We start from the raw sequence: 17,178 nt of genomic DNA on the forward strand, positions 1-17,178 counted from the left end.
TCTTGTTTTATACCAACTTGCACAGGGCTATACCTTCCTGGAATTTTAAATCTCGTTCTTTCTGTGTTTACTGAGAATTGTCTTTAAACATGATCATGATCCCATGGGTTCTGAGGATCCTGCTATCTAATGGTTACTTAGGAGTGGCTTTTTTTTTTTTTTCTTCTTACCTCTGCTTTTTAGCCGGGTTCCTGGTGTATTTCCCTGTGTACTTCCCACATTCTCTTCTCTGCCTGGGATGATACGAAGGGTCAAGTTCACTCCATCCTGAGACTTCTGGGGGCATTCTTGCTACCCCCTTTCTTACTCAATAAACATCCTCATGCCCGAAGGAAGAACTTAAAGCTCAAAAAGTATGGGATATACTATTACAGTAAAATCTAACATCCTCTAAAAACATGTTTTTCCATTACCAAGAAAAATATAAGTGAGGATATATAGTTTTAAACGTTAACTTGTCATTTCAGGAAAAGTTTTTGTCTGTTCCAAGAGGAGCATTAAATTGCCTTAAATTTTACTCTCTATTTTCTTAGCCAGAGAGATGTCATTGAGATTCATTGGTCTCTGAATCAATTTATACATTTCCTTACTTTACATTTCCCCACTGCATCTTCTAGAATGCTCTCCACACCAAAGACACTCACAAATTTTATTGACCCACTGACTGACTTTTTGGAACATGAGCTGACAGATGTTTTACCAGCCATAGAGGGATTCTATACCACTGGTAGGAATTATTAACTTGCAGAAATCAATAGCTGGAGTGTGCCATAAGCACTTACTTTCAAGTACAGGTTTTATGGAAAGGAATTACATGAATTTACTTCAGATGGAGGAACAATTTACTTTTCATTACTTTATTTTATAAACATGAACTTTATAGTGTTCATTGCCATCTTTTTATTGCTTCAAAACACACATTTTATGTACTGCTGACATAAAATTAGCTACACTCCCAGTTGCCTAGTGCTCTAAAGCACAGTGGATTTGAGAGAGATTGGTAAGGCTTTCTGATCTCCTCTTTAGATTTCTTTACCGTGAAGAATGGGAGTGGCATTAGAAGAATGAAGACATGTAAATGCTCTTTAAATTTTTTTAAGGTATAAGAAGTTTTCTAGAAACTATAGTCTGGGCAAATAAATGATTCTAGATGATTGTTTGAATTAATGATTAAAGAAATGGCTGGTGAAGAGCCAACAAAGGAAGCAGTGATTCAGTGTTCAGAAGAAATATGATCAGACTAATCAGTTTACTCCTTTGTAGGGTTATTAAATCAGTAGGTTAGAGGAATGCACAGAACAGTGTATTAGAGCTAAAGCAAGACATTGACCAATTCTTTACAGTACCTTTGGATTAATATGGTAGACGGTTAGCTGAGTATTAAAGGTAGGTGAGTGTTGAAAAACTATAACCAGAGATGATTATTTAATGCATCAGTGTCATCAGGCAGTTTTCATAAAGGCATGTTTTATGACTCTGTTATTAACCCAATTATATCCATTTTTTTAATGACAGACAAAGGCCATGTAGTATAATACACTTACACTGATTAGGGCTCAGACCGAGATCAAATCTTGCTTCCACCACTTAGAATGTGCTCTTGAGCAAGTTACTGAATCTTTGTAAAAATGGTAATAGTGATAGTATTTGATTCATTCAGCTCCTATGAAGATTAAGTGGGATAAATATTGTGACTCAGTATCACAGCATTAACACATGGTCTATGCTAAAAAACGTTAGCCATTATTAACTACTTGGATATGGGTATAGAATATTGTCATCAAACTTGTGAATGGGATTGAGCTAGAAGAAAGAGAATAGATAATGGACGATAGGATTTTGACTAATGGGAGTGGCTACACTTGTACACTTGCACTCTTTTCTTAAATCCCAGCATCTGTGTTTTTCTAAGACAGAGTGCCATTTAACAATGAAATAATGACACTGAAATGTTATCAGGAATTCATTTAAGGCCCTGAATACATATTCAAACACTCAAATGACCAATGATGTATATAAAATATGGATACATAAAAAAAGGATATGCAAAAAATATTTAAGAGTTCTAACTACCAGAAAACTGAGTATGAGTTAGGAGTATGATGTAGTCACAAATGAATAAGCAATAACACAACTAAAGGCTTCACTAACACAAATATGTTGCTGCGTAGGTTTGAAAATACGAAGGTTACTAGTTATACCACTCTTGAAGCGTTTTGTTTCATTCTTGAGCACCCCGATTTAAGTGACAGTGATCATCTGGAGTGTGTTCAAAGAATAGTGGCTAAAAGGGCAAAAGAACTCAAAACCATGCCCCAAAAGGAATATTTGAAATTAGGAGATTTTTTAGTTGGAGGCCAACTAAAAACTCAAAACCATGCCACAAAAGGAATATTTGAAATTAGGAGATTTTTTAGTTGGAGACATGAAGGGCTTACATTGGCTTTTTTTTTTTTTTTTTCCAAAACGATTTACTTATCGATTCAATGGAAATTTAAAAAAAAATTCCCAATACATTCAATTCAGGATTAAGTATCATGTTTGTAGCACATGGTCGAATCTCTTCACAAGAATATTCATCACCTGTGTAATCCTAGCATGACATCACTTTTCTGAGTCTCTGCAATACCAGACTGGGGTTGTTTTCATGGATATATTTATATAGTTTAAAAGTGTATGTTATTACTGGTTTACCCATTCCCTCCCCTCCACACATATGGAGAAATTAATGAAAATCTGGAGTGGCTCTTGTTAGAGTAATGAGTTCCCTGTTAATAATTTTATGATGTTCAAGTTTAGGCTAAATGACTATTTTGAAACTGCAGAGGAGATTTAAAAAGTCAACTTGAGTTAGTGGATCAAATCACCTATAATATTCCTTCCAATTTTTTTTTTTCTCTAAAATGTGAACTAATCAGAGTATTGCCTGTTGTAACCATTTGACATTTCACCTTCTTATGCTGGGATAGGTTGATGGTATAGAGGGAAAAAATGTACATTTTGGACTAAATGTTTTAATTTTAGATGAATACTAGGTATGGGACTCTCTGGCTTATAAACTCTTTCCTATTTTACCTAACTTTTAATGTATGTAGATTTATCACCAGTAGTTTAAGGGGTGATACTATTCTTTGCTGAGTATGGCCAGTTTCCCAAATTCTGGGAGCAAATGTGCATCTTTCATGAATTTTCTTCCATGACCAAGAAGTCTAATAATAATTGCGTTAATGATATCATATTTTACATTAATTTGGCATGTTAACTTTTATACATATATATTCACACACATTATCTTATTTAAAAATTCTCCCAGCTGACCTCTTAGGCAGATAATGTAACTGAGACTCAGTTTAATGATTGCCCGAAGTTTCATGGCTAGCAAGGGGCAGAGCTAGGACGAAACCCTTATTTTTCCCACCCTGACTTTAATTCTTTCTCATTTTTTTTGCACTAATAGTTCTAGATGTCAGCAATTTTATCAGTGAGAGGAGATTTTCCCCTCCAGTAGGAGAAAATTACCTTTCTCTTTCACTGTCCTTTTGCTTTTTATTCAAGTGTATTTGTAGAACAATGGCTGCTTTGGAATGCCGTGTTCTTCAGGCTCAGAAATTATTCCCTACTTGAAATGATGGCATGATGGTTGCCTGAGGAAATGAATGTCACTGCTGCGTTTATGCAGGCCAGTAGTTAGCCCGACCAGGAAGGCTGCACAGGGAGGTGTGAAGCATGTGCAAAGAATGCCAGGCTCTCTATACCCTATACCCTGAGGTCTTCATGGCCTATACCCAGGAAACACTTCGGACATAATGGTACAGCATGAGTGAGGGAAGAAAGATCATTAGCAGGCATGCAGACTGGGATGAAGTGTTGTGTTAGGGACATATGATCACAGATAAATGATCAAATCATAGATACTGTGACTCAAGAAGCATATCCTTGGGCATGGCCAGTGGGATTCAGACAGTGCAGTGGGAATTGGAAATTGAGGAGAGAAGGTCAGAGAGGGACTGGTGGTGGAATTTACCAGAATGGAAACCCTTAGCTTAGAAAAGAATTCCCAAGAATGTGAAGAAATTTTGGTGTGATGAGTGATTGCTACATGACATCAGCAACAGGATTGGAAGAATATAGGATCAGGGGCTAGATGGGCCATTTGAGCTGAAAAATAACAAAACATGGATAAAGGTGGATTTTTTTAAAGATTTTTACATTTTTCTAGTTTTTATGTGTTTAAAAATATTAATGCTTTTTAATATCAAATAATGAAGTATTTTGTCATTTAGTTTTTTCAAAAAAATCCAAGTTAAAGCTGAAATAGGAAAAGGGCAAAAGCAGGCAATATATTGAAACATACTCCTTTTTTTTAAGTAAAATCATTTTTTCAATTTGAAAATAATACATGAACATGATAAAATATTAAAATACAGGCTTTTCTAGATGTAAATGAAGGTAACAAAAATAATAGAAGGATTTTCCAAATTTATGGTCTAGAAATGCTGAATAAAAAACCCTCTAAAAATTTCCCTAAATTCATAGCTGAGCATTCAAGAAAGAAATCCCCAGCTGCTATAAACGCAGAGGAAAATGAAAACGAGACAGAGCACCTGCTATGTGGGGAGGCCTGGGGACAGGACACAGGACCTGCCTGAAGAAGGCAGAATGGAACTGAGATCACAGCAGTGAAATGGACTTGGGAGAATTACCAGAAATCTTATTTCTGCCTGAGTTATAAGTGACAAAAAAAGTCTTACCTGAAAAATCAAACCTTAAGACTATGTTTTGAACATAATTTCCTTCCTATAAATTGATGGTACCAACTCCACAAAACACTAGAAAAATAAATTTAATAAAGTATAAAACTACTTTGAGTCTTTGGCATAAATTCTATATAAATATGAATAATACACAATGCAAAAAGAAAATATGTTTTTTGGCTAGATTCAATGTTCAAAAGGGACATTTGAAGATCTGTTAGATGCATAACTCTTAATCTGGACTCTAAAGGCTCCTTGACAAGAGGAGTGTGTATGTGTGCACACGTATGTGTAAGAAAAGGTATTTGAGCTATTTGTAGTACTTCAAAGTAGGGTTCTGTGCTTAACGTTGTTTGTTTTTTAAGGGCCACACCTGCAGCATATGGGAGTTCCCAGGCTAGGGATTGAATTGGCGCTGCAGCTGCTGGCATATGCCATAGCAACACCAGATCCCAGCCGCGGCTTCAACTTACAGCACAGTTCACGGCAAGGCTGGATCCTTTACCCATGAGCAGGGCCAAAGATTGAATCTTCAACCTCATGGGTACTCAGCCACAAGGGGAACTTCTTAACATAGTTTATACATCAGAGATAAAGATGCATGAATTATTGAATAGAATTTTAAAAATAATATCCAAATTACATCCAAACATTGGTTTCATGAGAAAATAAGTATTTTAAAATATATATAAAAGCTTTTAAACGTGAATTAGTTGACATCAAGAATCTTTAAAGGCCAATACATAGGAAATCATATTGTTTCTATATCATGAAAGTTAATAGCACACATAGTCTCTGGGCAATATAAAGGAAGCCACTAGGTGATACTTACATACAGAACTATATAAAATGAGTAGTGAGTTGATGATAGAGTTATACCCATCATCTCTGGAGCTCTGGTACTCTACTTTTCCCACACTGAAAGGTCCACCAATGAGCTGTCAATCAGTGGTTGAGTCCACACAACTCCTAGGACTATCGCCTGACAATGAAATCTGACTAGTGTCAGGCATGCCTAAAGCTCCCTTGCCAAGCTTATCCTCTGTTCCCTTTTTGACAGCTCCAGAATGGCGTTTATTTCCTACATTTAATGGATTTGTCATAAACCTTAATTGAATCTTCCAGATAAAATAAATCGAGGACAACTTCTATAGTACAGCTTGTAGCCTTGCTGGATTCCTCAAGACCTGCATATCAATCCATATGCTCAGAAGATGGGCTGGGATAATTGCAAATCATCCTTATCAGGTCCAAAGTGTAAATCCTTTTCCATCTTTCTAAAGGTTCAGAATTATGATTTTAGGAAGGAAAAGGATTTCAGTAAAAGAATTTGTTGTTGGAGGATCAAATTCTCTAACCATTTTTTCCCTGAAAGAATATCAGATAACACTTAAGAATCAAATTCACTATTAGGACACATACTCCTTAGGCAAAAAAACATTTTGCAGATACAACATAATCACTTTTTGAAATGATAATCAATAAATAAATGTTATTTTTAAAGTGTTTTTCAAGGTTAGGATAATCAAAACATGCATATTCAAGATACTATCTTCTTAATTGTGTAAAATTTTAAAATTGGACAGAACATTTTGGATATGAACTGTTGTTAAAACATCCATAGGCTGTTTTTATGCTTAGCCTCAAGTGTCTGATCAAATATTTTTATGAACTGGCAAAAGAGGATTTTTGGATCATATATTAGGATTTAAAATTGTATCAAAGAGCACATGCATCTGAGAACCCAATACAGTCTATTATTTCTTTCCTATGGTCAATATATTTTTTGGTCTTTTTTAGGGCCTCACCTGCATCATATGGAGGTTCCTAGGCTGGGTGTCAAATTGGAGCTGTAGCTGCTAGTCTATGCCATAGCCACAGCAACACCAGGTCTGAGCCAAGCTGTGTCTGTGACCTACACCACATATCATGGCAATGCCAGATCCTTAACCCACTGAGTGAGACCAGGGATTGAACCTGCATGCCCATGGATATTAGTCAGATTCGTTTATGCTGAGCCAGGACAGGAACTCTTAAGCCACAACTGAACTCCAATATTTTTTCTATTGTGAGTAAGAAGAAAAGTACAAGAAAACATTGGACCTTTAGAAAATGAAATCTTTCCATAAAGTGCTTGTTTTTTCAGTCTTAGAAAATCTTGGGCATAATCAAATCGGTTGTATTTTTGACAGCTGTTTCTGAAGTCATATTATGCAAAACCAAGATTTCTGGGAAATGGGAAAAACTCTATAGAGTTTTCTAGAAAAACAGTGATGATTGATGTGGAAATTTGATACCTAAAGCTATAGGGATATTTTGCTCTTATTTATGACTTTGTGAATAGGCAATTTCATTAGTGCCCTTCTGCTTCAAATACAACAGTTGTGCCAAACATTCAGTTTTGAGAACAACTTCCCCTGATGTTTAAAAGAAATCCATCTATCAAAGTTTTTGAACTTTTATATTGTTTTGAAAATAGACTCCTAACTCTTCAATTGAGGTATCTCATTTCTGTCCCTTATTCATATTGGCCACTGAGCTTTCGCTTTTTATTTCTTTTTCTATTTCCCTAGGAGCTATTGAAGTTGTCTCTAAGCAGAGAGATTTGAAGGTTTTAATAAAAGTATGAATTAATAAGACTTTTTTTTTGCTTGCTTGCTTGCAAACTGCCTCGGCTTTTTTTTTGCAAAAATCTTACTATTCTCCCTGATAGATTAATCATGTTATTGTAATTATCTGTTTATTTATACTTCTCTTAGTAAACTTTGACCTTCTCAAAAGTAGGTAACATGTTTAAAATATTTACATCCAACAGAATCAAGGTGTCTGGGCTATAGAAAATGCTTAGTGTTTGTTGATTGACTATCCATACAAATGGAAAATAAGGAAACAAGATTACTTATTGTTAGTAGGTACAAATAGTAGTTAGTACTACTTATAATTATTATATTACTATTAGGATTTGGAATAGGCTAGATGAGCATGGTGGACTATACTAAGAGAGAGTAACTTATATCTAATTTTTTAGGTTCTGAATTTAAAGTTCTAAAGAGAATAAATTCCAACACTTTTTTTTTTTTTTTTTTTGCTTTTTAGGGCCACACTCACAGCATATGGAAGTTCCTGGGCTAGTTATCCAATCGGAGCTGTAACTGTCATCCTATGTCCTACGCCACAGCCATAGCAACGTGGGATCTGAGCAGTATCTGCAACTTGAACCACAACTCTTGGCAATGCCAGGTCCCCAACCCATTGAGTGAGGCCAGGGGTTGAACCCGCATCCTCATGGATACTAGTTGGATTTGTTTCTGCTGTGCCACAATGGGAACTCCTCTAAGGTAAGTTTTTGATGTACTGCCAGGATTATTTGGTCAGGCAAATATGAGGTATAGTATACTAATTTAATGTGCTAGTTCATTGAGAATGCTTTTGAGTACAAGTAATAAGTAACATTGACTCAAATAGGGCTGACCAATAAGGAAGTCTAATATTTCTCATAATTAAAAGTCTAGAGGTAAGATGGATCCCATACATCGATATCAACACCTTATTTCCTTTAAACTTTCCATTCTCTTGTAATTAACATTATCTTACAACTGTTTTTTTCTTAGGAAGCAAGATATTTGCTATAGTTCTATGTATCGAGTCCAGACATGACATGATATCCCAAAGAAAAGGAACTGTATCTTTCCTTGGTGTTTATTTTTAATATCTAGGAAGAATTTCCCAGAATTTCTCCAATATATTTTCTCCCAAATTTCACTGGCCAGTGTTGGGTCTTATGCCCATTTCTAAAGAAATCACTGGCTATGGCAATGGCGTTATCTTGATGAGGTTGGTTCAAGATCTCAATCCCAGATGCTTTTTTAGCATCATGAGGAGAAAAATTATCAGTGCCAAAACAAGATTAATTGAATCAGAATCTCTGGATTGTGTCCTAGGCATCAATCATTTTTAAAAGTCCCTGGGTGATTAAAAGCCCACACAGTGAGGATTTAGAACTAAGGACTTGGATGAGTAGAATGAGGTAGATTGCTGATGATGGTCCCCACAGGTAGTTCTGTACCCAGAAGGAGGCTTTTGACCTCCCTTAGGGGCTTTGAATTGACACGAGGAAAGAGCTTGCTAGCATTCACTCTCTCCCAGGTTTCCTTATGAATATCAGTGTATATGGGCAAGATAGCTGACCAGGGTTAGTATCTGTGAACAGTGAAAACAATTGTATTGAGTAAACTTAATCCTGGACTTTTCTTGTTTTAGCAAAGTATGCTAAAATGAACCAATCATGTAAGGCTGTCCCTAAAAGATTTGTTAAAAATCCATGTTCTCTTCCCTACTTGCATGTTTCAGAGATTTATTTAGGCCAGATCTTCAGATAATCTCATTTGTCCCACTTCACAGTCATATATTCTCTTCCAGCAGGGATAAGTGCTTTATATGGGTTTAGGTGTTAAACGCCCAGGCTGTCCTTTCCGTATTGTACATTCTTTCCTCACTTGTCATACATGAATTGACCATATGTATGTGGATTTATTTCTGGGCTCTCTATTCCGTTCCATTGATATAGCTGTTTTAAAATGCCAAACCATATTTGTTTTGATTACTATAGCTTTGTACCATATTTTGAAATAAGGGCATGTGGTACTTGCAACTTTGTTCCTAAGATTGCTTTGACTATTTGGGACATTTTATGATTCCATACACATTTTAGGATTGTTCTATTTTTGTGAAAAAGCCATTGAAATTTTGATAGGGATCGAATTGAATCTATAGATTGCCTTGGGTAGTACTGACATTTTAACAAGATTAATTCTTCCCATCTGTGGGAAGAATTTATTATTTATTTATTATTAATTTATTATTATTAATTTATTTGTATCACCTTCAATTTCTTTCATCAATATCTTATAGTTTTGTTGTTGTTGTTTAAATTTGTTCCTAGGTATTCTATGCTTTTGATGCAGTTATAAATGGGATTGTTGTCTCAATTTCTCTTTCTGATAGTTGTTATTGTATAAAAATAAAACAGATGTTTGTATATCAATTTTGTGTCCAGCAATTTTATTTGTTTATTCCAATAGTTTTTTTGGTAGAGTCTTAAGGTTTTCTGTATATAAAATCATGTCATCTACAAATAGTAACAGTTTTACCTTTTTCTTTCCAATTTGGATGCCGTTTAATTTTTTCTGGCCTAATTACTCCAGCTATGACCTTCAATACTATGTTGAAAAAAATGTCAAGGGTGGACATCCTTGTCTTGTTTCTGAACTTAGAGGGAAAGTTTTAGCTTCTTAGCATTGAATGTGATGTTAGTTTTTATGTTATAAATGTGAAACTAATGTTATATGTCAATTATACCTAATAAAATAGAAACATCTGGGCAACTTGGGGCTAATATTATACATTCTCTAAGCCTCATTTTCTCTATAAAACTGGGATGGTAACTTTTATTTCAGTTACTCAAAAATTAAATTAGCTTGTGAAGGAAAGGACTGGAATAGTAAAAGCACTAAAAGGAGATGATGATCATCTGAGCTGCATTGGTAGGTGGTGACTGACCCATTGCTAATACTAACCCAAAGACCACACTTAGGTATTCTTTGTCCTTTATTGATGTTTCTCTCCCAAAATCCTCCCTCCACTTCTATTACTTGCCTATACATTTTTTATTTTCGTGTGGTACTTTTGTCTATCCATATGATTTTTCATATCATAAATCCAAGTCATATTTAGATTATGAAGTTTTCTCTTCCCAAGTAAATTTTTTTTTACGAAATTGGTTATTGATATTTTATTCATAGACTTGTATTTCCTCACTCTCTGGTTCCCCAGTGGGACTTGAGTGGGTATGTGGTTTTTTGTTTCATTTTTGCTTTTTTGGTTAACTGTGCTTTTAACCAGCATATCAATTTTTCTTTTTATTCATTTAATGCTTATTTTTTTTTGGTCTGGATCAAGCATTTTCATGTTGACTTGAATATCTATTTTCAAGATATTCTAAGAGGTCCCAATTTCTAAAAAAGAAATTCTGCATTTTTTTTAATTTTATTTTTTCCCCATTTTCAAAAGTTTTATTGAAGTATAGTTGATTTACAATGTTGTGATAATTTCCACTTTACAACAAAGTGATTCAGTTATACACATACACATATCCATTCTTTTTCAGATTCTTTTCCAAAATAAGGTATCACAGAATACTTGGTAGAGTTCCCTGTGCTATACAGTAGGTCCCCATTGACCATCCATTCCATATACACTAGTGTGCACATGCTAGTCCCAAATCCCCAATCCATCCCTCTGCCTGCCACCTGTCCCCTTTGGTAATGATAAGTTTGTTTTTGAAAACAAATAAACAAAAAAACACCTTGCATTTTTATCAATATAGAAAAGATGCAGTTCAACAAAATCTGCAAAAAGACCCCAAGAATGCCACTTTCCAGAGGATTTTTATAGCTCCTCCCCAACAATATGCTTGCAACTCCTGGAAATGGTAAACTCTTTTCACTCCCTGGAGCCCTCTGTGCTCTCTCACTTCTGGACCTTCACAGGCTGCGTCTGCCCTCTTTCTAGATTAATTACCCCTTTCACCTGGCTTTCTAACTCTTCTTTCTCTTGCCAGTCAAAATCCTTTCCTGGGGACTTCCTGTCATAGCTCAGAGGTAGATAGGGAACCCAACTAGGATCCATGAGAATGCGGGTTCGATCCCTGGCCTTGCTCAGTGGGTTGGGGATTTGGGGTTGCCATGAGCTGTGGTGTAGGTCACCAACGTGGCTTGGATCGGACTGTGGCTGTGGCAAAGGCCAGCAGCTACAGCTCCAATTCAACCCCTGCCTGGGGACCTCTACATGCCATAGGTGTGGCCCTAAAAAGCTTAAAAAAAAAAAAAAAAGCCTGTCATGACCTCTCGCCTCTGGATGAGGCATCTCATCTAATGATTTCCATAATACTTGTGTCACTGTCACATAATTTCCTACTGTCAACCATTCCTGTCTCTGGACTCCACTCTCAGGGCAGTGCTGGGCCCAGTACACACAGTCCTGGGCACACTCCCAGTTAAAATGAAAACTCTCAGCTCCCTCTAATGACTACATACATGTCAAAGGTCTGTAGAATTAAGGGTAGATTTTTATAGATCTTCAGCATATTCTATTTGCTTATAGATTTATTTCCATAAGATCCATACAGCAGTAAGTATTCATCTAAGTTTATTAAAAAAAACTTTCCCATGTTATTGATGTAAAACCTATAATTTTTTTTTTCTTAAGTTTAGTACACTGGTATTTTTTCCTCTTGTTTCAGGAGGCATCTCCCTTCCCCCTACCTCCCTGGTTGGTGGAATTGAATTTCTTAACTTTTTCGATAGTTTGATTTTAATCCCAGGCTGCCTTTGGGGAGATTTATCTTGTGTTTCCCTGCTGAATGATGTCTTTTGAGCCTGTTGTGATAAAGCTCAGTGACTTGATTTTGAGATTTCAAGTAGAGTTTCAATCTTATGGACTAGACTTAGCAGTATAAGCTTAGAATGTTTTAGCCACTTGTTAATGCCTTGTCTTTTCTCTGTTCCTTTCTTGCTAAAGGCATACAGATTTTACAAATACATTGGGCCTCTGAACACAATCATTCAAGCAAGTATTTTCTGGGATGTACTTGAACATGGTCATTCTGAATTAATAGTATTCTTTCTTCTTTGCTACCATCTTAAATTTTTTTCCTGTTGCAACTCTTCTCTTGTTTAATTTATATTGCTACATTATTTTCATTTTTTCCTCAGTGTATTATTTTTAAAGTTTTTTTTATTTTCTCTGATTCCTCCTTTGATAGGACATTATTGTACTTAAAGTCTTGTGATTATTGACTCTTACAATGTCAGAAGAGTTGAGAAAAAAGAGGCTGGAAAGAGTGAACCAGCATTTAAACCAGATTATATGGATGACAGATATACAAAAGCTGGTAAATGAAGGAAATATACTTGGGAGTATTGATTTTTAGCAAAGTAGCTGGGTAGATGGTGTCATGAAATTTTATTTGCTAAATTAATTAAATAAACTTGGTTAGAGACATCAACAATTAGATTGAAAACTGGTCCAAGTGTCACAAACCAGATAATATATATTACACTTGGAATAGGTAGCTTAGATTTAGTTAGTAGAAAAGCTCAACTTAGGATTTTTTTCATAGCTTTTTGAATGCATGTCATGGAACTGGAAATAATAGATGAAAATTTTAGTTTCTATATAGTTGAATAACAGTAGAAGTATCATGAATATCTTGATCTTATGAAGTTTTTGTGGCCAGTTATAAATATGGTTAGAAACAACAAAGACAGAGTCAATTTGGAAAAAAAAAAACAACAGAATTAAAATGAAAAGGATAGATACCAGTTATGACTATAAATAATTTAAAGGAAAGTAGAAACCAGTGCTGGAAACAGCCCAGGTTTCTTCTCTTAGGCTTCATCTTCTTCCTTGTGATACCAGCTGCCAGTTAAGGTCTTGGACCTGTGCCCTCTCCCCTCCCCTCCCCTTCCCTGGAAGAGCCATCCACTCTGGGGACTTCAGAGAACACATCTGGGTTTGATGACTTGCTCTCAGATCTGTAACACCAGGTCAAGAGTTTGGTCCTACATTTCCATTAACTGAGAGGATGTTTTCGCTTTTATTCTTCTTCTTCACATCAAATACACAAATCCTAACCCCCCCTATTACTTACCTTCTGTTTCATACAGGGTTCTTTTCACCACCACAAACTTAGCAGTTTCTTAAAGGGTCCAAGAGGATGGAAATCTTCAACTTATTTTTGGTTTCTTTTTTCATTATTCCTTATATACTTCATTTATCTAATGGATCCTGGAACTTATTCCACAGTATATTCTTCTTATTGGAGAGATCCTCAGTTTCACAGAAGTTGCTTGTGTCTGAATCTCTGGAATAGTTTTCTAGCAGTTTCTTTTGCTCCATGTTGACCTTGACCTATTTAATCTTGCTGAACCCTTTGAGTTGTATTATTCTGGCCTCCAGAATATATGGTGATGATCTTTGTTTCAGTTTAATTATTCAGCGCGGTTTTTATTTCCCCCATAATGTTATTGAAATGAAAATGTTCATGTGTGTTCATGTGTGTGTTTGTATACACATATGCTCATGCGTGTGAAGACTGTATAAAAAAGTACTATAAAGAAGTGATTTTGAAGAATGTGTGGAAAGTAAAGTAAAGATAGGCTTGTCTTGAAGAAATTACTGTTTAGCCTATAATTCAGTTGAGGTGAAGGTAAGAACCAGTCAAAGCAAGGGGCTTCCAGAGAGGATGCAGTGAACCACTCAAAAGTCAGACTAGCAGAGGTTGGGGGGTATGGAGTGGAGGAAGCATGCAGAAAACCAAAGGCTCTGGGGACTTTACTAGAACCTAGCCTGTGGTGGGGGTGTGGAGCTTACCCTGAAGCCTCATTTGCCAAAGAATGTAGGAAGGCAAGGCTGCAGCTAGAGTGAAGAGGTTCTTCTGCATCTATGTACTGTCCACCTGCTGTAGTAAACACTGGGCTTTCCTTTGTTGAGACAACATGGCCCCACTGAACTGCAAAAGAGGCTGGGAAGCAATGTATCACCTCACCAGTATCTGCAGTGGAAGTGGAAAGGGAATGTGGAAGAAACAACTGACAAAATCTGTCCCTGCAGGAATGCAATCTAAACAATATAGTGAAGGAGACTGAGAAATTTGTCTAAGAACTGTCACCTTGTAAAAGTTCTCATCTCAGATATTTAAAGATTAGTACTCCTTCAATATGCATTTTAAAGAAATAATTCCATTGCTTACCAAAGTCTTCTAAAATATCTGAAAATGAAATCTCCAATTTGTTTTATGAAATATAACAGAAAATAGAAAACCATTTACTGTTGCAAATTATGACTATAGATACAAATTTTAAAATTATTTCTGATGCAATTCAAATAGAATTAGCTGAATATGTTTTTGATGTAATAACATATAACATTGTGTAAGTTTGTGTCTAAGGTGTTGGTTTGATAAATTTATATATTGCAATATGATTACTTCTGCAGAGTTGGCTGACACCTTTATCATGTTATATTAGTTCTTGTGTTGAGAACAGTTAAGTATCTTAGCAACTTTGTAGTTTAGAATTTGGCTGCATATTGAAGAAATATTAGAATAAGATCAAGTAGAGTTCAGTATAGTAGTATAATGTGATGCAATTAGATTTCTATGAAAATTTTCTAAGGACTGCAAAGTAGACTTAAATACAGGTGGGGAATATGAAATACCTAGAATAAACTTAACCTTCTTTTGACATGTTTTTAAAATATTCCCTTACGTATGGCAATAGTTAAGGGAATACAAACATTTGCTGATCATTTTCTTTGTACTAAAAACTTCACAGGTACAGTATCATTCAGACTTAAAAATTCTCAGGATGGGAGTTCCTGTTGTGGCAGAGTAGAAATGAATCTGACTAGGAACCGTGAGGTTGCAGGTTCAATCCCTGGCCTTGCTCAGTGTGTTAAGGATCTGGCGTTGCCGTGGGGCTGTGGTGTAGGTTGCAGACACAGCTTGGATCCAGTGTGGGTGTGGCCTAGGCCTGCAGCTGTAGCTCCAACTAAACCCCTAGCCTAGGAACCTCCATTTGCCATGGGTGTGGCCCTAAAAAACAAACAAACAAACAAACAAACTCTCAGGATGGACATAATAGGTCTCCTTTTTTACTGATGAGGTAGGTGAAGCTTAGTTAACCTTTGTCAGATCTTGAATTTGATTTTATCCTCGTTATTTTTTATAATGATTTTTATTTTTTCCATAATAGCTGGTTTACAGTGTTTTGTCAATTTTCTACTGTATATATCAAGGTGACCAGTTACACATCCATGTATATAATCTTTTTCCTCACAAAAAGATTTTATCCTCTTTAGAAGTTATGTTAATGGGTTAGCATTGTTTCAGAGATGCTGACAAGAAATGTGTGACTCCTGGGTCAAAGATCAAAGACCTCATTACTCATGGCAGGTGGACATCAGTGTACTTGTATTTGTTCCCCTTCCACTGAAGTCTCACACAGGTAATATATGAGCTACAGATAGCTTTGAGTTTCAACTGAGGAATATGGAGCTTGAGGAATCCACCACTTTTACAATAAGAGTAAGAGTGAGTAAGACTGTTTTTTGTCAGAGCTGTGGAGAAGGGGACTTGACTTTATCTTTTAAAAGTTACCTTTTACCTCAACAACCTTGGGTAGTGGGTTGGGTAAAAGAGTGGTCATGTCCAGGAAGATGTGTCAAGAAACAAGAGGTGCAAAGATGACTGTCTCTCCCAACACCCTTCATGTCTAAAGTCACTCACCTCTTGTTAATCGTAAGTCTTTGACTAATATCTCATGCTTGTGATGAAAATAATTTTTATTTAAATATATTGATTTTAAAAACTTTCAAAGTCTTTTCCTGAATTTATATTTTAATTCTTATATATATTGATTTGTAAAGTCATAAGTTAATCCAATATATAGAAAAAAAGATTTTGAAACTTCCTTGATGTAGCTGGTCTCAGAGTCCAAAAGGAATATCTAGGCTTAATCGATCATGATATCGCTCATTTCAAGGAAAACAAAACATTTTGAAGAAAAACAGAAAATTCATTTTATACTTTGTGCAATGATGCACAACCCCCAAACTGATAGCTGTATCACAATATTTAAGAGTAAGTGGATATGGGGCATTGTCTAGGTTTAGCATAATGCACTCTTTAGACAGGTAATACATCTATGTTAGTGAACAATACACCCCTTTCCTAATGCCACATCCAACAGGCTTTTCAAGAGGAAATACCTCCTTTGGGTCTAAATTTTATGCAGCTTTTCAAATGTATCTTATTAAACACACATACCTCTTCCGTTTGAAAGAAAAAGTGTCAAATTAGCAACTCAGAAATAGCATGGGCAATATAAAATGTTTTGTTGTTGGAAAACTACAAAGTAGAGTTGAGAACTAAGATTTGCTTATTGGCGTGTTTCTTAAAAACAAGAATGTTTAGAATGATATTTCTCTCAGCTTTGTGTGAGAGGCAGTAACATCTGTCCTGCTGTTAAGCACAGACCCTGTCAGATGATGCATTGGTTTGACTGCTCAAATAAGCACTTTGCTGAGGCAGGAGTTTGTCTGCTTATCATTTCCACACTGCGACTAGCATTAGTCCTTTACCTAATCTTCACTTTCTAGTTGCTGGCTCTTGATGGCTTGGGTAACAACTCTAATGTAATTTCTGGGTTGCTGTTTGCATTTAATAGGTATTAAATTAAATGTGCAATTGGTCGACTGGAGATAAAACTATCATTGAGCTTTTGGCTAAAAAGCTGAAACATATATTACATTCCAATGGGAAAACCATTAGCTTTAATAACTGGATATGAATTGTTGGCATTTA

Source organism: Phacochoerus africanus, chromosome 2, assembly GCF_016906955.1.
Source record: "Phacochoerus africanus isolate WHEZ1 chromosome 2, ROS_Pafr_v1, whole genome shotgun sequence".
NCBI classification, from domain to species: domain Eukaryota; kingdom Metazoa; phylum Chordata; class Mammalia; order Artiodactyla; family Suidae; genus Phacochoerus; species Phacochoerus africanus.